The 24,808-nt window shown below is 36.3% G+C and overlaps 1 protein-coding gene and 1 pseudogene across 2 annotated transcripts in view; one reads left to right on the top strand and one right to left on the bottom strand.

Moving 5' to 3' along the window:
- The window catches only part of CDKAL1 (CDK5 regulatory subunit associated protein 1 like 1), a 704,048-nt gene that overhangs the window by 165,074 nt on the left and 514,166 nt on the right, over window positions 1-24,808 (bottom strand). The window lies entirely within an intron of this gene.
- LOC138164581 (protein NDRG3 pseudogene) lies at window positions 6,158-7,521 on the top strand (annotated as a pseudogene).

Genomic DNA, 24,808 nt, shown 5'->3' with positions numbered 1-24,808 from the left:
TACATATTAGTTATTAAAATAATACTGACAGTGTATACTAGTTCAAATTTATAGAATTATTATACATTGGTTATTAAAATCATACTATGACAGTGTGTAACAATCATAATTTCTGGTACCTATACTACTGGTAACATCATCCTTGTAGGAGTTTTTGTTTCTATGGGAACAAGAATTATAGGGTCCAATCAAATTAGATTTAATAATGTGTGTTTTTCTCTTATTCAAGGTGAAAAGTAAATGAAACATTTTTAACATTCATAAACCACAACAAATGACTGAATTCCATTTAGAGATAAGGTGATAATTACTAGAGTAATTAGAATTCTTCCTGGATGGGATTATTTATCACACAACAGAAATTCAGATTTAGGAATGAAAGCAGGGGCAAGGGTGTATTCCACATCATTAATTGCAACCAAACCAATATACCATTCATATAATATGGCACAAAAATGTATCCTTCATATACTTCTGAATACAATATCCTTTAAGCAGCAGGTTAAGTGAGTGAAATTATTTTATTTAGGAGAAAATACAATTATAGAAACAGTCAACTTTGCCCACTTGCTTTATTTTTCTACATATTTGAAAGGGAACTCATATTAGAAGAACCAATTAAATGAATATAGGAAAAAACAGCAAAATTGGGCAAATCTAAAAATCTTTGAAAATTTAAAGTGCTTTTTACCATTGTTCAACATTTTGGAGATTCACTTTATCAATACATACAAATATATTTGGAAGATACACAAATGACAACTTTCAGAGTAGTCTAATTTGTGAAATTATACAGTTTTACAATGCTGTCTCTGAAACTTAAATTGCCAACAAGGTATTGGACTAACTGTCCTAAAGCCTGGTTTATTCTCTGACTTTATTAATCTTATGATCCTTCCCTCAACTTCTGGACACTTTTAGTACATCAGTAGATTTGTGATCTGTTTTATCGGTGAGAAAATTCTGTACCCTGATACATATTACTATCCCTTCTTACATTATTACCCTGTGTGACTCTTGTCTATATTCTCCAATGAATCCCAAAAAGAAGTCTACCCAGTTTTCTGAGAAACCATTTCTCTATTATAGGTGCTTATTTTTTTTTTTTTTGCATCATGGACCCCTTTGGTAATCTGGTGAAGCTCATGGATTTCCTTTCAGAATAATGTTTTTAAACGTATGAAACAAAATATAAAGCATAATAAAGGAAGATATTTATAGTGAAATACAGTTATTAATTTTTTTTTAAAAGTTTGCAGACCCCAAGTTAAGAACCCTTGCTCTATAATTCTTGGCTATAGAGGTAGGTACCAATTGAGCTGGGGGCTATTCAATATGATCACCCTAGGTTCTCTTACCATTACATATTTCTCTAGAGATAAATCCTTTATGCCACTTTTCCTGCTCAAATTTTCATTGATAATGTGTATTATCATACATTTATCTCACACATTTCTATTGCCATTTGGGTGACACTCAATTTTAATTCTTTGGAGACTAGCATTTCATAATGATGGACGGCAAGGTGGCACAGTAGATAGAGTACTGGTCTTGGAGTCAGGAGGCTCTGAGCTCAAATTCAACCTCAGACACTTGCTAGCTCTGTGATCTTGGGCAAGTCATGTGACTGCTTGCCTCAGTTTCCTCATCTGTAAAATTATCTGGAGAAAGAAATGGCAAACCACTTCAGTATCTTTGCTGAGAAAACCTCAAATGGGGTCATGAAAAATGACTGAACAAAACAACAATTCTATATTAATGCATATGCTGCTAGAAGAATATTTTTTAAAAGAGAGGCCTTTGTTTCAGGGAGGAGTTTGAGATCATTAACAATAAACAATACATACTTTCCCACCATTATGATCATATGTTTGAGTAAGCACATGTTTATATAATGGTAACAGCAGCTAGACTGCTTATAACATCTCCATGTTATATTTATAGCCTGAATCTTTAGTTCAAAAAAGAACAACTCCATTTCCAACCGGCAAGCCATGTTTGTCTGTTAGCTGTAGTTGTTATTCAGCCCTCAAGTAATGCTACACTGCTTAAGATAGGCTTCACTGAACCTGAAAATACTTCTGGGCCTTCTCTGATTGTCATTATCCCACTTGAGTTCACTATACAATAGCTGCTTCGGGTTCCTGCTGTTATCTATTATTCTTTTGTACACCCAATCCAATGCAGTTGTGTTATGATAAGTATTGCATCAATGTTGTTAAGAGCCAATCTTAAATTAAGAAAAAATTTCAAAAGTCAACAATATAACTATTCAGTCATTTAACACCAGAATACTATAGACCGATTACCTTAACAACTACTCAAAGTAAAGAACAGCATCAATCACAGATGAACTGTCTTGAAACAGCGCTCAGCAAAATCAGATTCAATGATTTCTCATTAGGAATGGTGATGGAATGGGTTTTTCAGGAAAGATGGTAGGGGGAGAAATGAAGTAGGTTCAGTGACTCATATGCTTTTTCAAAGAACAACAAAAACAAACATCAAAGAATGCAGGGTTAGCCTTTTGTGCTAAAAAAGAATTAAAAAATTCAAAACGGAAAATAAGAAAAGTGTTAATTAAGACAAATTATAAAGCAGTTGAAAAATCTCCAACTTCAGAAGAAAAAACTCAGATGGATAAAGGAAAGTATAAGTTAGCTTAAGATATCCTTAAATGGATAAGGCATTTTTGGAAATTAAATAAGTATTCACAATACCAAGAAAGTCACAAAGCCAAATAAAGAACAAAATGCATAAAGTTAAAAAAAAAATCAAACGAGGCACTTGGGCTAGAATCCTTTAAAACATAGAGGAAACAGTAAAGAAAATGATCAATACCAAAAACATAATAGAAAATTCCAAAGAATTTGCTGAATCAACCAGGTACTTACTCTAGTGGAAAACTGAAATACAGTCATTTCTGAATGGAGTATAGGGTAAGAAACTCAATGAATTGTTCAAAAAATTAGAAATTATGCAAAAACAAGTAATGAAACTGGGGACAGATTTCCTGATGTAGAAAGAAATGAAGGCGTCAAACTGTAGTGAAGCTCCATTGTAAATTTGTCAGAAAAGAGGTAGTATAAAGGATGAACAAGAACAAAAAAATCTATTTGTTCTGAGAATCTAATAACAAATTATTAAAACTTCTAAGAAAGGTAGCACATTCTTGTAATCTCTACCAGTAGGGACATTAAGGCTGGTGGACTTCTTTAGCTTAGGAGTTCTGAGCTGCATTGGCTAAGTAGAGCATTTAAGTCCACATTCCCATCTTTCATCAATATGATGAGCCCCTGGGAGTGAGGAGACTATCAGAAGCTAACTAAAGGGGAATGAACCAGCTCAAATTTGGAATAGAAAAGATTAAAACTTAGCAGCTATCAGTAGTGGGACTGGTTGTTCTCTCAGCTTGGGTTTGTTAGGGAGAACCAGTATCAAAGAAAAAAAAAATGAAGCTATTTGTTCAAAAATTTCAAGTCAATTTCTTGCCTACAGAAATCCTTGAGACTATTTCTTGTTTTTTTTTAAACACTGAAAAAGAGTCCTTGAGTTTCTTCTTTGAGGTAAACAATACTATTCTGATCTATTAAATTTTGATTGTTTTGTGTGTACTCTATAATTTACTCATCTATGTACATGTTACATTCCTGTCAAAGAGGCAGCTAGGTGATGCAGTAAAGAGAACAATGAGTATGAATTCAAGAAGACTTGTTTCAGCCTTAGACATTAGCTGTATGACCCTGGGCAAGTCACTTAACAGCTATCTGCTTCAGTTTCCTCTAACTATAAAATAGGGATTATAATAGCAGCTCTCAGGATTACTGTGAAGATTAAATGAGATTATTTATAAAGTGCTTGGAGTAGGTGCTTAACAAATTCTCCCCTAAAATCTAAAATTGTGAAGGCAGATTTGTGACTGGTGCCTAGCACCATAGCCTTACACATAGCAATTACTCAGTAAAGATTTGCTAAATTGAACTGAACTGAATATTCACTACTGTCATAAAGAATGACCTACGAAGGATACAAAAGGAAGAATTCCCTATTGTTGGTGATATATTCCAAATGTGTATATTCATGGATATTTGTATATGACAATCAATAAACATTTTTAAAGTTATTATTATGGGCTATATTAGGGGCATAAAGACCTCTCCAAAAAATGTAAAAAAACACAAATATTAAATAGCATTTACTATTGATAATGGAATAAAAATTATATTCAATAAAAGACCTTTAAAGAAAGAACTGAAAAATTGGGAGCTGAATAATATTAATCTAAGGAACTGGTGGGTTCGAGGAACAAATTACAGAAAAAAATGGAAATTTCATCAGAGAAATTAATGAGATGACATACCAAATTTATGGGATTCAGATAAAGCAGTTCTTAAGGGGTGAAAATAGAAATGTATTCATTAATGCAACTAAAAAAAAATCCTCAAACACAACAACAAAAATTCCCAACTATGTAACAAAGCAAACATTCTAAAAATTAAAGCGTTTAGAAAACCAGTAAGAAAAAATGTAATTGATAAATAAAAATGGAAGCAGTTTTATGAAAAAGTCAAATAAACAATTAACTAATCCAATTAAAAAAGGGAGAACCAAATCATGTCAAAAATGAAAAAAAGAGAACTTACATCAATTTATGAGAAAATTTATCAGAAACTATTCTGCTCAATTATACACTAACAAAACTGCTAACGTAGAGGAAATGGATGAATTATAACAAAAATGTAAAATATGGAAATTACCAAAAGAAAGACGATTGGAATAACACAATAACAGAAAAAGAAAGTGAATAAGCCACAAAGCACAGATGAAATCCCAAAAGGAAAAAAAAAAAACTAACAAACAACAGGATCAGTTAGATTTAGAACTGAATTCTATCAAACTTTTTTTTAAAGAAGCAATTAGTCTCAATATTACATAAAGTTTATGTAATTAGAAAAGAACATGTTTTTTTAAAATTTCTTTTTATCACAGAAATACAGGCTTGAAACCTAAGCCAAAGAGACAAAACTGAGAAAACAAGAGAACATTATCTCGAATAAACATCAATACAAAATTTTTAAAAATAGATATTAGCAAGTAGGATACAATAAAATATTTTAAAAGGATATATATGACCAAGTAGGGTTTATACTTGGAATGCTAAGTTGTTTCAACATAAGAAAGATTATATGTATGTATGACTATAATGTATATAAACTCATGCTAATAATGCAAATAATAAAGCCCATATGATTAGATCAAAATATGCTAAGTTGCTTTTCATAAAATCCAGCACTCATTAAAAACTCTACAAAGTACAGGAATAAATAGACTTTTCTTTGATGTAGTAAGACATAAGAGAAAATTTTATGTGTAATGGAGAAAAATTAGCACTCTTTCCTATAAGATCAGGGGTAAAAAAAAGATTCCCATTAGTTATCACCACTATTTAACATTATGTACAAAAATGTTAGCAATAATATAAGAAACTGGAACTGAGGGAATAAGTACAGTCAAAATCTCAACAAAATTATTGCTTTTTCAGGATGATATGATTTACTTAGAAAATTTTGAGTTGATCACAATATGAAGGGAAACAATAAATTCAACAAAGTTGTATGATATAAAATAAATCTGCATAAATCCTCACTATTCCTGTATGCTACAAATTCCAATAGGAAGAGCTAGAAAGAGAAATTCCTAAAATAAATACAGAAGATATAAAATATTTGGGAGTTCTGTATGTCTACCCAGATATACCTAGAAACTCTATCAATCCAACTATAAAATACTCTTTTGAAGTTATAAGGACACCAAAAAATCAGAGAAAAAAAACATTTAATGATGACAATATTTGAAACTAGTGTAATCCAACTACCAAAGAATTACTTTATAGACCTAAAATCTCAAAGATACACACACACACACACACACACACACACACACACTTAAATAGGGAAAGAAGACGGTCCATCAGTATCATATATCATCAAATTATGCTGCCCAGTAGTAATAACTAACATGATTTGATATTGGTTCAAAAATAGGGAAGTTGATCATTGGAATAGATTAGGAAAGTCTTTGATGAACCCAAGAACCTCAGTCATTGAAGTAAGGACTCACTACCAGACAAAAACTGCTGGGGAAGTCCTTTTCCCACCTCCTTGACTGAAACTGCTGCGGCCGCTGCCTCTGCTGCCGCTGTTGCCGCTGCCGCACTGACAAGTGCCGTCGGCTCAGTGTTACTGATTCCTGAAGGCCTCTGTGCCATCTCCTGTCCTCATGGATGAACTTCAAGACTTGCAGCTCACAGAGATCAAACCACTTCTGAATGACAAGAACGGTACACGAAACTTCCAGGACTTTGACTGTCAGGAGCATGACACAGAAACGGCTCATGGTGTGGTACATCACCATGCGAGGTTCACCAAAAGGGAACAGCCCAGTTATTCTCATTTATCATGACACTGGCCTAAACCATAAGTCCTGTTTTAATGCATTCTTTAACTTTGAAGATATGCAAGAGATTACCCAGCACTTTGCTGTATGCCATGTGGATGCCCCAGGCCAGCAGGAAGGTGCACCTCCTTTCCCCACAGGGTACCAGTACCCTACTATGGATGAACTGGCTGAAATGCGGCCTGCTGTCTTAACTCATTTAAGCTTGAAAGGTATCACTGGAATTGGAGTTGGAGCTGTTTATCTTCAGCAGGTTTGCTCTCAATCATCCAGAGCTTGTGGAAGGCCTTATGCTCATCAATGTTGACCCCTGCGCTAAAGGTTGGATTGACTGGGCAGCCTCCAAGATCTCAGGCTGGACAACTAACATTGTAGACATTATTTTGGCTCATCACTTTGGACAGGAAGAGTTGCAAGCCAATCTAGACCTGATCCAAACATATCGACTCCACATTGCTCAGGATATTAATCAAGAAAATCTACAGCTGTTCCTGGGTTCATATAATAGTCGCAGAGATCTGGAAATTGAGAGGCCCACACTGGGCAATAATGTCAACAGAACAAAAACTCTGAAGTGTCCTACATTACTGGTGGTAGGAGACAGCTCACCTGCAATTGAAGCTGTGATTGAATGCAATGCTCGCCTGGACCCTATGAACACAACTCTACTAAAGATGGCAGATTGTGGAGGGTTACCTCAAGTGGTTCAGCCTGGGAAGCTGACCGAAGCCTTCAAATACTTTGTGCAAGGAATGGGCTATATACCAGCAGCCAGTATGACACGGCTTCTCTGATCACGCACCCATACCACATCGAGCATAGGCTCTGGAGAGAGTGTCTACAGCCAGTCTCTCACCAGCACACAGTCAGAAGGAACTCCAGGAGCCCTTGAGCCAGCCGATGTCCTGGACAGGCCACAGACCATGGAGGTGTCCTGTTAAGCAGATGTACCTCTCCTGGACCCATTCAAGTCCTCCCCCAACTGACCAGCCCCATAATATAACATTTCATCCAGCAAAAAAACAAAACAAAACAAAACAAAAAAAAAACACAAACTGCTGGGAAAGGTGGACAGTAGTCTGGAAGAAATTAGATTTAGGTTAACACCTTATACCATATACAAAGAAAAGCTCCAAATTCATACACGACTTAGATATAAAGTGTCACATCATAAACAATTTAAAGGAACAAGGAAGAAATTACTTTTTAGATTTAAACAAGGGATAGAGAGGCTTACTGAAGATAAAATGAACAATTTTGATTATAGAACATTAAAAAGATTTTGTAGCTATTACAATGGAGGGGAAGAGCAGGGCGGTGAAAGAGAATGAGTCAACCTTACTCTCATTGGATTTTGCTTAAGGAGGGAATAACACACACTCATTTGGATATCTTACCCTACAAGAAAGTAGGGGGGAAGGGGATAAGACAGGGGGATGATGGAAGGGAGGGCAGATGGGGGAAGGGGTAGTCAGAAGCAAACACTTTTGAAAAGGGACAGGGTCAAAGGAGAAAACAGAATAAATGGGGGTGGGATAGGATGGAGGGAAATATAGTCAGTCTTTTACAACATGATTATTATGGAAATGTTTTGCACAACTACACATGTATAACCTATATTGAATTGCTTGTCTTCCCAGTGAGGGTGGGTGAGGAGGGAAGAAGGGAGAGAATCTGGAACTCAAAATTTTAAAAAACAAATGTTAAAAAATTGTTTTTACATGCAACCGGGAAATAGGATATACAGGCAGGCAATGGGGTACAGAAATCCATCTTGCCCTATAAAAGAGTAAGGAAGAAGAAGGTAAGGGGAGCAATGGGGGGGGTGTAAGAGAAGGCAGACTGGGGGAAGGGGTAATCAGTATACTTGCCCTCTTGGGGTGGGGGTAGGGGAGAGATGGGGAGAAAATTTGGAACTCAAAATCTTGTGGAAATGAAGGTTGAAAACTAAAAATAAATAAATAAATTCTAAAAAGTTTTTGTATAAGTAAATCTAATGCAGATAAAATCAGAATGGAAACAAATAGGATAAAAATTTTGTAGCATGTTTCTCTCATAAAGGTCTCATATCCAAGAAAAATGAGGAGCTGATTTCAATTTATAAAACTAAGAGTCATTCCCTAGTATATAAATGGTCAAAAGATATGAAAAGGTAGTCTTAAAAGGAAGAAATTCAAGTTATCAACAATTATATTATCAATTACTCTAAATGAGTAATAATTAGAAAAATGCAAATTAAAGTAATCTTTAGGGTTTATCAGATTGGTAAAGATGGCAAAAGAGTAAAATGGCAACTATTTAAGGGGTGGAGGGAAAATAAGCACATTAATGGACTGTTGGTGGAGCGATAAAATTGGTAGAGTCATTCTGAAAAGCAACTGTAACTAGATCCCAAAAATAATCAAACTGGGTATATCCTTTGACCCAGCTACACCACTATGCTAGAACCCAAAGAGAAAAAGAAATAGAAAAGGGACTTATATGTACAAACATATTTACAGCAGCTCTAATTAGTAGCCAAAATTGGAAACTGTCCTGCTTTGGAGAATGGCTAAAGAAATCAAGATAAATGAATGTAATGGAGTATTATTGTACCATAAGAAATGATGAAATGGAAAGGAAACTGGGGAGATGTAGATCAAAGTAAGTAGGATTCGGAAAACAACTTATACAATGACAAAAACATTATAGAGAAACATAACTCTAAAAGACTTCAGAACCTTGATCAGTGCAATGGCAAACCATGAGTTCAGAAGACTGAAGAAGGAACACATCACTTTATTACCTTCCAAAGGGGTGTCTATCAATGAAGATTTTGAAAAAAAATTCAGAATACAAAAACCCCATGTAAAGAAACACAGAGTACACAGAAAGACAGTAAAGCAAACCAACTTGATTGAGGGGCCTTGCTGAAAATATGAAGGAAAGTCAGGGAAAACGGTGAAAACATATCAAGTCTACTAGCACATGGGTGGAACTGGGTATACCTTGGGTCCTGAGGAAAACAGTGCATTCTCCTAAAACCAGTAAAGCTTGTTGGTTTTCTATAGGATTTGTGGCACACAGCAAGCTCTTAATAAATGCATATTCATTGAATCTAGCAGGACCAAGAATTGAGGAAGAGAGTAAAGGTCTAGTGATGTTTCAAACTTGTGGAATTGAAGGAAGATTCCTAGGGATTTGTTGGATAGTTGATATTCAAATTCCCCCAGTGGTGGGAAATGAGTTTTGGGACTTGAGTGCTATTCTAAATTTGACAGGGTGATACATGGGTTTTCAGCTTCCCTGGGACTTTTTTGTTTCAGTGGATGGGGATGGGGATGTTACCACTGGTGTTATTACAATGATTAACTTAAAATACAAAGAGAATAAATTTCCAGCTCTGGCTAATGTGGGAATTTGTTTTGTTGGACCATGCACACTTATAATGAAGGTCTTACTTATTCACTTATTTAATGGGGAAGGGCAGTGGGAGACAAATGGAAGGAAAATTCTTAATGTTGGATCTCCATGCTTTTTCTCACTGTCTCTTTCTTTGGAATGTACTTTCCCTCCACCTCTTCACCTTGGAACCCTAGGCTTCCTTACAGGCTCAGCAGATGAGACAGCTCCTATATCAAGACTTTCTGGAACTCCCCCTTACTGAGTCATGGTCTCTGTCTTCTATTTCATGTAGATTTGTACATTTGAGTCCATCAAATAGAATGCGACCTCCTTGAGGGCAGAGAAAATATTTTGTTGTTTTTTTTGTATGCCTAGGGCAAAGCAGGATGATTTGTATAAATATCTCTTAATTTAAGTTGAAGGGAAGTAGTCATCAACTCCAGGCATTTGGATGAAGCCATCAGGCCTGGTTCAATGATCATTACCCTAAGACTAAAAATCTTAAGTAGTAACACAGTGTTGAACAACCACTCTAGCTTTTTTGAACAATCACTCTAGCTTTTTTTATACAATCACTCTAGCTTTGAGTTCCCCAAACAGGCTAAGCACTGTTCTTGGTGTCAATAAATCAACCAATCAATAAAACATTTAATCAATATGTTCTATGTTCCATGCTCCATACCCATGCCTATAACTGGGGACAGAAAGAAAGGCAAAAACAGTTCTCTATGAGCTTACATCCTAATAAAGGACACAACATATAAGTAAACAGTTGCATATACAATAAATACAGAGTTGAAGGAAGGAAAATCTATACAGAGGCATAGGAGAAGAAGGCATGGAGACTGGCTATCCCACATACCTAAAATTCTCTCCCTTTTCATCTCTGCCTCTTGGCTTCCCTGACTTCTTTCAGGTTTCTGCTAAAATCCTATATTTTCCTGATGCTAGTATTTTCCCTCTATTGATCTCCAATTTATCCTGGAGAGAGCTTCTTTATACATAGTTGTTTGCATGTTGTCTCTCCTATTAGATAGTGATTTTTCTGAAAGCAAGAACTGTTTTTGCCTTTCTTTAGCAGAGGCTTAATCAATGCTTTCTGACTGACATTGACTAGAGATGAAGTGTCCTGTGTGAGGAACAGCAAGGAGTACCCATATTTCTGGACTATGGAGTATGTGGGTGAAGAGTAGAGTGTGAGAAGGCTGGAATAGTAGGAAAGGAACAGGTTGTGAAGATGCCAAATAGAGGGCTTTATATCTCATTTTAGAGATAATAGGAAACCAATGGAGTTGACTGAACAAGGGCTGACATAATCAGACCTGTGTTTTGGGAAAATTACATTGCTAGTTGTGTAGTGGGTGGGTTGGAATGCACAGAGATAAAGCAATAAGGTATAGGAAAGTGGGGGAAAGAAAAAAAAGGAAGAGTAAAATTAAAAGAGAAGAACATGAAGGGACTGAATGAACAGAATTTGTAGGAAAAATACTTGGTGAAGAAGGAAGAAAACAAGGGGTTTTAAAAATGTAAAATCATGTATCAATGCATAGTCATCAACCTTGGAAGTATACAGTTGAAATAATAGTTTAAAAAAACGTATTTATGATCATAAGAGTAAATAAAGAGACATTGGGTGGTAAAATGTAACTAATAAAAACCATTATGCCTTCTGAGCTCCAACACTGCTCCATTTGATGACAATATATCCCATTCAGATCACAGCATAAAGTGAATTCAATCCTGAGATGAATTGGCATTCTCCAAATGGTACTGATTTAGATTTCAAAAATTCAAAAAAACATTTTCACAAATTGTGAAAACAGATGAACTAAAGACCAAGAGGAGTGATGAGCAAGAAAAATACATAGAAAGCAAAATGAAATGGCATACACTACCACTTAAATAGGAAAAATAGGAATTATAATATAGTGAATAATTTCCAGAAGAATGAATTCCCAAAGACAAATGGTAAAGAAGCCATGGATATCTGACAGATTCTTAGGGCTACTCCCTCATCATTGGACTTTTTTTCCTGGGATAAAGTTGTAATTATTGTTTCTCAATAAATCTTAGAAATTTGCCCTCAATTAATCCTAATGAATGAATTTTTATTGGGCTTGGAATTTAAATGCACTCCTGTATAAAACAAAGCAAGAAAACAAAAATGCATTCAAATTAAGGTATAACACCTTGTGACACATATATCATCACTTTAGATACATTTATTTTTACCCATATAAGCATCCTATAAGCTCAGAATGGGTTCATCTTGCCATCTGTTCTTGTGAAATCCTTTTTTCCAGGATGACTGACTGGATACAAAAATTACTTCTTGCAATGTTTTGATTCTTTTGTTTTTTTAGTTTGATTTTTTAAAAATTAAAAATCTACTTTCTCTTCTCTCCAGTTAAAGAAGAAAAGCAAAGCAAAACCCTTATAAATACCTAGTTAAGCAAAACAAATTCATGCATTGACAATGTTTCAAAATACATGTCTTATTCTCATGTCCTCTCACTCTATAGGTAGTAGTATGCTTAATCACTGGACCTCTGAATTTATGGATGGTTATTGTGTTGAAACCTTAGATAACCAACACTGTGAAATACTTGTAGAAAAAAAAAGACAAAAAAGGTAATCTTAGGAATGTCTTCCAGTAGTCGATATTATTTCTACTCCAAAATACTGATATGCCCAGTGCAATTGTGACACACAGCTAAACAAAGTTTAAAAAAGAAAACTACAAATCCTTCAGGTAATGAGCTTCCTTAGCTTTTAAAATTCTCAAAGGAGGGAAATTACACTGTGATAATTCATTTTAGTGTAAGAAAACGTCATTTAGAGAATACCTAAATTCCTATGGTATGCCATAGACATATTGATCAAATAGTATATAATTTTAAATCTCTTTGGTGTCAAATAATGACCCTTCAATAGATTTATAATTTCACCAGTTTTTGCATGCTATCTAACAGGTCAGTCACAACTCAGATTCACAACAATACAAAGAAACAAACAGAACATTGTCTTAAAAAAAATTTTGTGTGTGTGTTTGTGTTGAGGAGGTGTTTTGGATTATTAAATTCTCTATAAAATTTTCCAAATATATTTAGCATACTTTCCATTCAAATACTGCCTTATTCTCCGTTCACCTCTAGAGTCTCTCCCAATAATACGGATGGATTAACTCAGTGGATAATTCTTTACAACTGGTCTTGAAATGCATTCCATATTCTGAACAATAGGGATTCTTCATCCATCTGGTTTCTTTTTTTTTTTTAATGCTTTATTAACTTCTGATTTACATCACTCACTTCCGCCAGATTTTGAGTTACAAATTTTCCCCATTTTCCTCCTACCCACTACCCCAAAATAGCAGTCCCACAGGATATCCCCTCCTCCAATCTGCTCTCTCCCATATCCCTTTCGACTTTTCCAGTGGATCTCTATGCCCCAGTGCCTGTATATCTTATTTCCCAATTACATGTAAAATAGTATTAATAATAGTATATATATATATATTTATATATATTTGAATATTTGATTTTAAAACTTTGAATTCCAGATTCATTTCCTTCCTCCCTTGTCACCCACCCTTACTGGGAAGACAAGCAGTTCAGTATAGGTTGTACATGTGGGTTAATGCAAAACAATAACATAGTAGATATATTGTAAAAGACTGGCTATATTTCCCTCCCTCCCTCCCATCCCACCTCCCACTTGGGATTCTATTCTCCACCCCGATCCCATCCCTTTTCAAAAGTGGGTGCTTCCAACCTCCCTCCCCCCCAGCCTGACCCCCTTCAATTATCCCCCCTCACATCTCCTAACCCCTCTACTCTCCTGTAGGGTGAGATACCCTATTCAGTGTGCACTTCACTCCCTCCTCAAGCCAAACTCAATGGGAACAAGGTTGACCCATTCCCCCTTGCCCTCCTATTCTTCCCCTCCATTGTAACCATTTTCCCTTGCCTCTTCTATATGAGATAGTTTACTCCATTCTGTCTCTCCCCATGTCCTCTCATTATATTCCTCTCTCACCTCTTAACTTCACCTTTTAAGTATCATCCCTTCCTGTTAAAATGGTCCTGTGCCCTCTATCTATGTATACCTGTAAACATATATACACACAGTCACATATGTATTCATGTGCCCATATACTCTCATATATAGACATAGTTTCTATTCCCTTCAACTACTGAGAAAAGTTTTATAAGTTACAATTATTGTTTTTCCATATAGGAATGTTAATAGTTCAACTTTGATAAGTTTCTTATGATATCTTTTCCCTGTTTACCTTCTCATGCTTCTCTTGTTTCTTGTATCTGAGTGTCAAATTTTCTATTCAACTCTGGTTTTTTCAGCAAGAAGGCTTGAAAGTCCTCTATTCCACTGAATGACCATATTTTCCCCTGAAACATGATACTCAGTTTTACTGGGTAGGTGACTCTTGGTTTTAATCCCAGCTCCTTTGACTTCCGGAATATCATATTCCAAGCCCTTCGATCCCTCAGTGTAGAAGCTGCCAGATCCTGGGTTATCCTGATTGTGTTTCCACAATATTCAAATTGTTTCTTCCTGGCTGCTTGTAATATTCTCTCCTTAATCTGGGAATTCCGGAACCTGGCTATCATATTCCTAGGAGTTTTCTTTTTGGGATCTTTTTCAGGAGGTGATCGGTGGATTCTTTCAACCTCTATTTTGCCCTCTGATTAAAAAACATCAGGGCAGTTTTCTTTGAGTACTTCCTGGAGGATGCTTTCTAGGTTCTTACTTGGATCATGGCTTTCAGGTAGTCCACTAATTTTAAAATTTTTCTCCTGGATCTATTTTCCAGGTCAGTGGTTTTTCCCATGAGATATTTCACATTGCCTTTTTTCTTTCATTTGTTTGGATCTGTTTAACAGCATCTTGATTTCTCATAAAGTCATTAGCTTCCATTTGCTACAATCTAATTCTGAAGCAATGATTCTCCTCATTGAGCTTTTGGGATTCTTTTTTTCATCTGGCAAATTCCACTTTTTAAGGCATTCTTCTCCTCATTGCCTTTTTGAGCCTCTTTTGCCATTTGAGTTAGTCTGTTTTTTAAGGTGTTATTTTCCTCAGGCTGTTGACTCTTATTTGGTAATTTTCTTGCATCGTTCTCATTTCTCTTCCCAATTTTTCCTCCACTTTTCTTATCTGCTTCTTAAGGTACTCTATGGCCTGTAACTGGCTTGCATTTTCCTTTGAAGCTTTTGGTGCAGGAGTTCTGACTTCACTGTCTTCCTCCTGTTCCATTCTTTGCTCCTCTTTGTCCCCAAAATAGGAGTCTCATGTTGGAATCTGCTTTGTTTCCTTTGCCTGGCCATGTCTCCCCTCAGTCACTTGACCCCTGGGCTTTTTGCCACAGTAAGACTCTGCCACCAGACAGGGCAGCTTTTGTCCCAAACGCTGGGGTTTTCTCAGCTGCCAGAGGTATTAGATGGGTGCCCTCTCTGAGGTCTCCACGTGCTCTGGCAAGCTGGACACACACCCCAGGACCTCCACCCTAGACTGCAATCCAAGAAGGTTAAAGCAAGAGCAATTATCCCTCAGACTGGTACTTAGTCCCCCTATACTCTGCAGGCCAGGAGCTGAAGTTGCCACATGGCGCTGGTCTCAGCAGCTTCTCGCCCCCAGAAAGCAAAAGCCAGGCACTCCCACTTACTGGGTCCCAAAGTCCACACTGCACTGACCTCTCACTTTGTCCTTCGCATCTGTGTGTTGATAAATCTGGAAACAGCCACAGCTGCTGCTGATCTGGAATCCCTCTGGCTGGCAGCTGGTCAGGCCCACCCTTGGGCTAAAGTCTTGGTGTGGGGCTGGGCTTGGCTCCCAGAGCACTGCGCTGCCCGATTCCTGCCAGTCTGCCGGGCTGTCCTCAGCATGAGGTTAGCTTCTCTGTGTCATTTTGTGGGTTCTGCAGCTCCAAAGTTTGTTTAGAGTCCCCTTTTTACTTGGATTGGGGAAGATGGAAGCCAGAGCAGCGGGGAGGTCCTGCTTCTACTCTGCCATCTTGATTCCGCCCCTCCATCCACCTGGTTTCTGCTATAGAGATCAGTAGGCTAACTTCTTCTGAAACTTTTGGGGCCTTGTAATAGTCTGGGGATTGACTGAATGAACACAATACCATCCAGAAGCTTGCACATCTGGAAAATCTGAAGATGTTTAAAGAATCCCAATATTCATGATAGTGCATAGTTCAGATTAGCATAATTAGCTGACTATGAGCTTCTTTGCCGGGAGCAAAGGATAAATTTGTTGTGGTTGGAACAGCGGAACACCAATGGGTAAAGAAGGAGGCAGAAAGGATGTAGTAAGTTGTAGTCAGAACAAGGAAAGGGAGAAGGGGATTTGTGGCTGAGTCTGCAGTGGAATCATACATAGCAAGATGCTCATGATTTTGGACCTATATCTTACAGGCAATGAACCAGAGAAAGGTGATGGATGATTCCAGCATGAGAGACAAAGGGCTCTCAGACTTGCATGAATTTCTTGAGGAGACTCCACCTATTTGTGTATGCATGCTTTAGAATAATTCCCCCAGAGGTGGCTAGGTGGTGCACTGAATAGAGCACCTACCCTGGAATCAGGAGGACCTGAGTTCAAATTCAGCCTCAAATACTTAACACTTACTACCTGTGTGACCTTGGGCAAGTCACTTAACCCCAATTTCCCTGCCTTTCCCCTCCCCCAACCAAAAAGAAAAAAAATAATTCCCCCCACTTGTTATGAATCTTTCCATTTTGCCCTACTTCAGTTCTTTGGTTATTGGGAATAGAGGGCGAAGGAATCCTTCATCTATTTGGACTTCATGATAGTGGGGAACACCTTTGGCGAGTAAATATTCAGGGATAATAAGACTGAAAAGTGGTCAACAGAAAACCCAATCATTTTGTTATTTAATAGTTTCAGTAGTGTCCAACTCTTTGTGACCCCATTTGGAGTTTTCTTGGCAAACATACTAGAATGGTTGGCATTTTTCAGATGAAGAAACTGAGGCCAACAGGGGTAAGAGATTTGTGCTGGGTCACACAGTTAGTAATTGTTTGAGGTCAGATTTGAACTCAGGAAGCTCAGTCTATTCCAGGCCTGTACAACCTGTGGCCTAAGGGTCATGGCAGAGAAAAATGTAGAGGAAAACATTCTTTGTATGTAGAGAAAATCCTTTGATGTGCTGCAAGTGGGCAGGTTGTGTAGGCCTTTTCTATCCACAGGGCCACCTATTAAGTATCTTAAGGGAAAAAAAAAATTGCTATACTTTTATAGCATTTTTCTTATCAAAGATAATTCACCTTCTCTATGGGATCAAGAATGATGAAAAATATGAGAAAAATAACATCAATAGATAAAGAATATCAATGAAATGTTCAAAATTGAAATACCAAGTGATATTTAAAAGATCTATTCACTTTGTGAAGTGGTAAATGGTTACTATAAAAGATAAGAAATGAAAAAGGAAGAGTAAAGCATCATATCTTCATACATTCAATGATTTTCCATACCATTGAAGAATTCTTAGGAAGAATAAACTATATACTCATTGCCTTTATTTCCTCAAAACTTCCTTACTTCTCAGCCCTTTGCCATCTGGTGTCTGAATATACCATTCTATTGCACTCAAAGTTCTCTGGTGATTTCTTAATTATTAAGTTGAATATCCATTTTACAATCCTTGTCCTCTATGATGTCTTTGTAGTTTTTATCAACGTTGACCATCCCCTTTGACTAATGGCTCTCTAATCTTTTATTTTCTATGACAACTTTTTCATGATTTTCCCCCTACGTGCCTAACTTTTCCTTCTAATCTTCCTTTGCTGAATTATCAAGCATACCTCACTTCCTAACTGTGTGTATCTCAAAAGACCCTGTCCTGGGTCCTATTCTCTTCTTTCTCTACATTGTCTCCCTTAGTAATCTCAACTGCTTCTATGGTTTTGATTCTCATAAATTTTCTGATGGTTTCCAAATCTGAATATCTAACTATAATCTATCTTCTGAATCAGCTAATCCAGAGTAGGGGAACCTGTGATCTCAAGGCGACATGTAGCCTTCTTGGTCCTCAAGTGAGCCCTTTTGAGTGAATTCAAGTTTTATTTAATTCTTTTATTAAGGGGATTTGTTCTCTAAAGCTTGGATTCAGTCAAAAGGCCACACACATGTGGCCTTGAGCCCCAGCTTCCCCACCCCTGAGTTAGTCAAAAAGCATTTATGACATATTTACTCTATATCCATGCTGGGGATACAAAAAAAGGCAATTAGATACAAACAAAATGTATATAATGAAAAAGGAAGGTAATCTGAGAGAAGGCACTGGAAGCTGGGGGATGAGGAAAGACAGCTATGGAAATTGAGATATGAGCTAACTTGAAGGAAGGCAAGGAAACTAAAGGTAGAAGAGAAAAGAGAACATTCTAGGCATCCAGGAGAGACAGAGCAAAGAAACGGAGATGGGATATGGAGCATCATGAAGGGGGAACAGCCAGAAAGCCGGTATACTTATATCATAACTGCTTGGAAAGAAGTAAAGTGTGAAAATACTAGAAATGTAGGAAAGAGTATGCCAGTACTGCATGAAATAAAGAAAAAATTGGGAATCAAAAAGCTCAATACGAAGATGATATGTGAGAATCATCTGTATTTCTGGATCATACTATAATATATATAATGGCATGTTGTTAGTCAGAGATGAAGGTTAATGAAAATACATTTGCCTGCAGTTTTGCAAATCAAAAGAACTTTAAGCTGAAAAAGGAGGCGACAAGAGAAGACAGTAGCATGAGAGAGAGAGAGAGAGAGAGAGAGAGAGAGAGAGAGAGAGAGAGAGAGAGAGAGAGAGAGAGAGAGAGAGAGAGAGAGAGAATAATGGGGCAAGAAGGTAAAGGAGTTTTATGGGCAAGGAGATGAAATAGGATCCTATATTAGGAAAATACACTCTAATGAGGAAATATAGAAAAGAGTAGAGAAATGTGATAGAGAAGAACATTTGGGTGACTATCAATGGAAACAGAGACAGAAGCAAAGCTATACTTGTATATACTACCAAGTGTGTATAGAAAAAGGTAATACATGTTACTGATTGATTGATTAATAGTATCATTCTCCAAAGAGAAGATGAAACAATAATAAGGAAAAGTACTATCTTAAACCTGATTCTCACCAACAAGGAGGCATTAATAATTGAAGTAGATATGATGAGAGCCTGGGCTGGAGGGAGATATGTCCATGGCATCTTAGAGAAGTGTGATAATGAAGAATGAAACCAGGCATTGTCTAATATGCAATATAGACTTTAAACGGGTTCATTTCAAAGAGTATAGAGAAAGTAGAGGTAGGATCCCACCACCTAAAGCTCTACAGGGAAAGTCAGTCTAACAGAGATGGGCATTTACAGATGACTGCAAAGAGACATAAACAAATGAATGTAAAAGGGCAGGATGATTCTGTAACAAGTGTCAGGAATAGTGAAGCTTAAAATGAAATAAGATTAGTGATGAATTATATGAACAGTAAAAAAGCTATTTGCTTTTCAAACTATAAAAGGGAAAGGAGGAGGATCACAGAATGGCTGAAACCACTCCTTGAAGTGGACAAAATTATATCAGCTAAAAAGAATTAAAAGAAAAGACTGAGTTTAATGCATTTAGTTTCTTTCGTCTTTTCTAAGGAGAATAAAGGTTTTTTTTTTTTTTTTTGCTTTTTGGAGGGGGGAAGGTAAGGCAATTGGGGTTAAGTGACTTGCCCAAGGTCACACGGCTGGTTTTTGGGGTTTTTTGTCTGTGTGTTAAGTGTCTGAGGCCGGATTTGAACTCAGGTCCTTCTGACTCTAGGGCCGGCACTCTATTCACTGTGCCACCTAGCTGCCCCGAGAATAAAGTTTTAATGGAAAAGATGGCATATAAGCACTGTCCTGAGTTGAGGGAGTCCATGCCAGTACTAAGGATATTTTCTCAGTCCTCAACTTTCTTGACTTCTTTGCAGCCTCTGACAGTTAATCACTTTTCTTTAACACTCTCTTCTCTCTAGTTTTCATTCGATGTATCTTTCTCAATCTGCCTTGCTGGATCTTCACCAAGATCATGTTCACCAATTGTAAGTGTCCCAAGGATCTCACCTGGGTCCTCTTTTCTTCTCCTTTTTTTCCTAGATACGTGAGTGTGGGCAGGTCACTCAATCTCTGCCTTGTTTTCATCTGTAAAATGAGGATAAAAAAAGCAACTACCTCCCAAGATTGTGAGGACAAAACTGAATATTATTTCTAAAGTACTTGGAAAACCTTAAGCTTTAAAAACCTCCAACCTTAATTATTATTATTCATCAATACTATTCCATTTAGCAATCTCATCAGACCTTATGGATTCAACTGCTAACTCGATGCAGATGATTCTCAGATCTATTTATTTAGCCCTAACTTCTTTCTTGGCCTCAAATATCACATTGCTATTTGCCTATTGCACATCTTGAAACTAGATTTCCTGTAGACATCTTAAACTCAACATGTGCAAAACTGAACTTATGGTGTTTTCCAAACCTTCCCTTCTTCAAAACGTTCCCATCATAGTTGAGAGCACCCTCATCTTTGCAGTCATTTGGCCCACACACTAGGTGTCATCTTCAACTCCTCTCATCCTATTTGTTGCCGAGGCCTATCTATTCTACATTCTTCATATATCATGTATATGCCCCCTTCTCTCCCCTACCCCTTTTATCACTCTGGTACATGGTCCCATCACCCCAAACTTGAACTACTGTCAATAGTTTGCTGCTTGGTCTCCCAGCTACAAGTCTCTCCCCACACCCATCTATCCTCCCCTCAACTGTTAAAGGGATGTTCCTAAAATGGAAGTCTGATCATGCCATGCTACCCCATTCAGTAAACTAGAGTAACTGTTTTATCTTCAGATTAAAATATAAAATCTTCTGTTTGGCTTTCAAAGACCTTTATGATCTGACCCCTTTCTACTGTGATAATCTTCTAACACCTTACTTCCCTTCCCTGTAGGTATTCTTTGCTCCATTGACACTGGCCTTGCTATGTCTTTTTTTTTTTTTAAGCAATTGGGTTTAAGTAGCTTGCTCAAGGTTACACAGCCAGTTATTTCTGGGTGTGAAGCTAAGTATCAGAGCCTGGATTCGATCCCATGTCATCCTGACTCTGGGGCCAGTGCTCTTACTCACTGGGCCATCTGGCCCCCTCCTTTGCTATCTCTTGATGGTGTATTTTCATTGGCTGTCCTCCATTCCATCAAGTCTCCAGCTTGGTTTCCTGCCTTGGGGAAGGAGAGCATCACCACTCCTTCTGCTTCAAGTTCTTGCTCCTTTGCTTGAACTGCTCTTCAGAAGGGGAGGTCCAAAAGGCATGACAGCAAGCTGATGTGAGAGGTTTTTGCTTTCTAGCCAATTAGAAAACATACCTATGTTGCTAAAGATTTTGCCCTGTCATATTATTAATCACTATAAAAGACCCTTGTCGGTCCCCATTTTGGTTTTTTGATCATTGAGAGGCCATTGATTCCATTTATTGACGACTGTTAGCCTTATTAATAAATGGATTATGTTTGGAACTTTGTCTCTCAAAATTTCTCTTTAGACACTTACTTCTGCTGTCTCCTCAAATTTTCCTAGATTACTTTGATTTCTACCTACTTAGACCTTTTGTTCTTTACCTGGATTTATCAATCAAGACTTACATAATACATATATACATACATATATGGATATTATATTTCTTTAAATCAACATATCCACTCTTTCCTTCTTTCTAAGAATGCAAACTCCCTGAAGGCAGTTTTGTTTTTATCTTCTTAGCCAAGGCACCTAATATATATATACTATCTGGAATATAACAGATAATATTCTTGGGTGATTCTTCATAGCTGAGAAGGTTTAAATTGTTAGTCTAGGGAAATGCTCTCTATCTGACATCAGAGGGAAGTGTGAGGAAAGGCCCAATTAAATACAAAGAATTTAATTGCCATAATACACTTGGTCTATCAGATGATGACATTTGGGGTTCCAGAAACAGGTATTGAAAAAAGGTAATGGTTTATTTAATTGAAAGACATGCCTTTACTCATGAAATTAAGATTCTTTCATAGTATACAATGTATGGACAAATGTAAAATAAAAATAATGTATTCTTGTCCTAGGTTGTTCACTGTTACTCATTTATTTAACACAGTAACCAAATATTCCTAATACTACTGTACTGCAAAAACAGGACCTCAAAGATATTTGTTCAACATTATGGCTATTATTTAGAAACTACTAAAGTACATAAGAGTTTACATTAATGTCAGTATATATTACCAACATTCAAGAAGGATATGTCATAAAAGTTTACTTGTCATATTATGTAATGGACAAGGCAAATATAAATAGGCAGATATCTATTGCAATGTGATGAAATCTTAAAAAAAAATACCCACAACCTGATAGTCACAGAGGATGGGAGAGGTCAGGGGAGAGGAAGAGAGAGTCCATGTTTAAGAGTAACTGAAAAATGTAATACAGAAAGGATAGTTTGGTAGATTAAACAATGAATTAATAAGCTAAATGAAAGATTTTTATTTTAAAAGTTATGCAATTTTAATACCTAGTTTTAATCTGTTGCATGCTGATTACTTAAACCTTCTGTTTCCATTACTTTTAGCAAATTTCAATCTGCCGATAGTGTGCATATTTCCAATAAATACAACAGCATGAGATTCCATACTGGCAGGACACCTGCTAACATCTTTTATTCATGTACGTGCTCCTGGTGCAAAGCAATTATATTATTTCAAATATTTTAAAATGTTTTCTATTACTAATGTAACTGCAGGCTGCCTCACACATTTCTGCTTTCCTTTTGCTTTCTCTTTGTCTAAATCAAAGTGGGAAAGACTCAACTTATGTTGTTTCTAAAAGCCAACAATAGTTTAGGAGTTCTGCTGCTTACTTAAAATTTTATCATAAAGAAACAGAATAAATTTTCTAAGTTTAAAAAGAATAAGACATTTATTCTCTTATTCTTATAATAAGACTTATATTCTTTATTTTTTTAACCCTTTATCTAGTTAATTGATAAAGTTTTCCAAGCCAACTCCCAATGTCATAAATACCAGATAAGGGAATACTGAAGTTAGTACTGAGTTTTAGCAAAGGAGGAAAGCTGAGTAAAAATTCTCCTAAAGTTTTAAAAAAATATTCATTTTAAAATTCTCCATTCCAAATTCTCCCCTGCCAATAACACTCTCCCATCCATTGAGAAGACAAGCAATATGATAACCATTATATATGTGAAAGCATATGAAACATTTCTATTTTAGCCATTTTGGGGGAAAAAAAACAAACAAGAAAAATAGTGAAAAAATATTCTTCAATCTGGACTTAAAGTTCATCAGTTCTCTCTCTGGAGATGGACAGCATTTTTCATCATGAATATTTTGGGATTGTCTTGGATCATTGTCTTAATCAGAGTAGTTAAATCTTTTACAGTTGATTATCACTATAAAATTGCTGTTACCATGTACAATGTTCTCTTGGTTCTACTCAATGCACTTTGTATCAGTTCATGTGAGTCTTCCTAGGTCTTTCTGAAACCATTCTTTTAATCATTTCTTAAAGCACAAAAGACTCTATCACAAGCACATACCACCAACTTGTTAAGTCATTACCCAGTTGATGGACATCCCCTCAATTTCCAATACTTTGTGACCACAAACAAAGAGCTACTATAAATATTTCTGTATATATAGCTACTTTTCTTATGATCTCTGGGATACAAGTCTAGTAGTGATATTTCTGGGTCAAAGTACATTTCCAGTTTTATAGCTTTTTAGGCTCCAAAATTGTTCTCAGAATGGCTTGACCACTTCACAACCCCACTAACAATATATTAGTATACATATTTTTTCACATGCCCTTCAACATTTTTCATTTTCCTTTTCTGTCACGTTAGCCAATCTGGTAGGTGTGAGGTGGTACCTTAGAATTGTTATAACTTGGAATTCTCTAATTATTGATTTGGAGTATTTTTACATATGATTAGTTTTTATTTCTTCTTCTGAAAACTGCCTCTTCATATCCTTTGACTATTTATTAATTGGGGGAATGTCATACACACAATACACATATGATTCATTTTCCTATATATTTAAGAAATGAGATCTTTGTCAGAGAGATTTAAGGTAAAAATCCCCACTCCCATACCCCCACCTCAGTTACCTGCTTTCCTTTAGAACTTGGTTGCATTGATTTTGTTTGTAAGAAAACTTTTACATTTCATGTAATCAAAATTATCCATTTTACTGCATGTGATCCTTTCCCATATCCCCCTAATTTACTTATGATATGACCCTTTATATCTAAATCATTTACCCATTTTACTTTATCTTGATATATGATATATGTCTGACTACACCTAATTTCTACCAACTACTTTCCAGTTTTCCCAACAATTTTTGTCAAATAGTGAATTCTTTACCTCAAACCTTGGATCTTTGGGTTTATCAAATGCTACATTACTGTGGTTATTTCCTTCTGTATACTGTGTACCTAATCTATCACTCTATTTCTTAGTCAGTAGCAGATTGTTTTGAAGATTAGTGCTTTGTAGCATAGTCTAAAAGCTGGTACTTCTAGGTCTCCTTCCTTCACTTTTAAAAATTGATACTCTTGATATTTCTGACCTTTTGTTCTTTCAGATGAATTTTTTTATTAATTTTTTAGCTCTATAGAATAATTCCCTGATAAACTGATTGGCATGGCACTGAATAAGTAAATTAATTTAGGCATAATTTTCATTTTTATTATATTGGCTTGGTCTAATACCCATGAATAATGAATATTTTTCCTATTGCTTAGATCTGTATTTGTATGAAAAGTGTTTTGTAACTGTATTCACATAGTTCTTAGGTGTGACTTCACAGGTAGACTACCAAGTATTTTATATTACCTGCAGCTATTT

The sequence above is a fragment of the Petaurus breviceps genome, unplaced genomic scaffold, assembly GCF_028583685.1.
Source record: "Petaurus breviceps papuanus isolate PSGF00001 unplaced genomic scaffold, PetGlider_PUasm1.0 190, whole genome shotgun sequence".
NCBI lineage: Eukaryota > Metazoa > Chordata > Mammalia > Diprotodontia > Petauridae > Petaurus > Petaurus breviceps.
The sequence above is the reverse complement of the archived record's forward strand: the minus strand, read 5'-3'. Positions and strand labels throughout refer to the sequence as shown.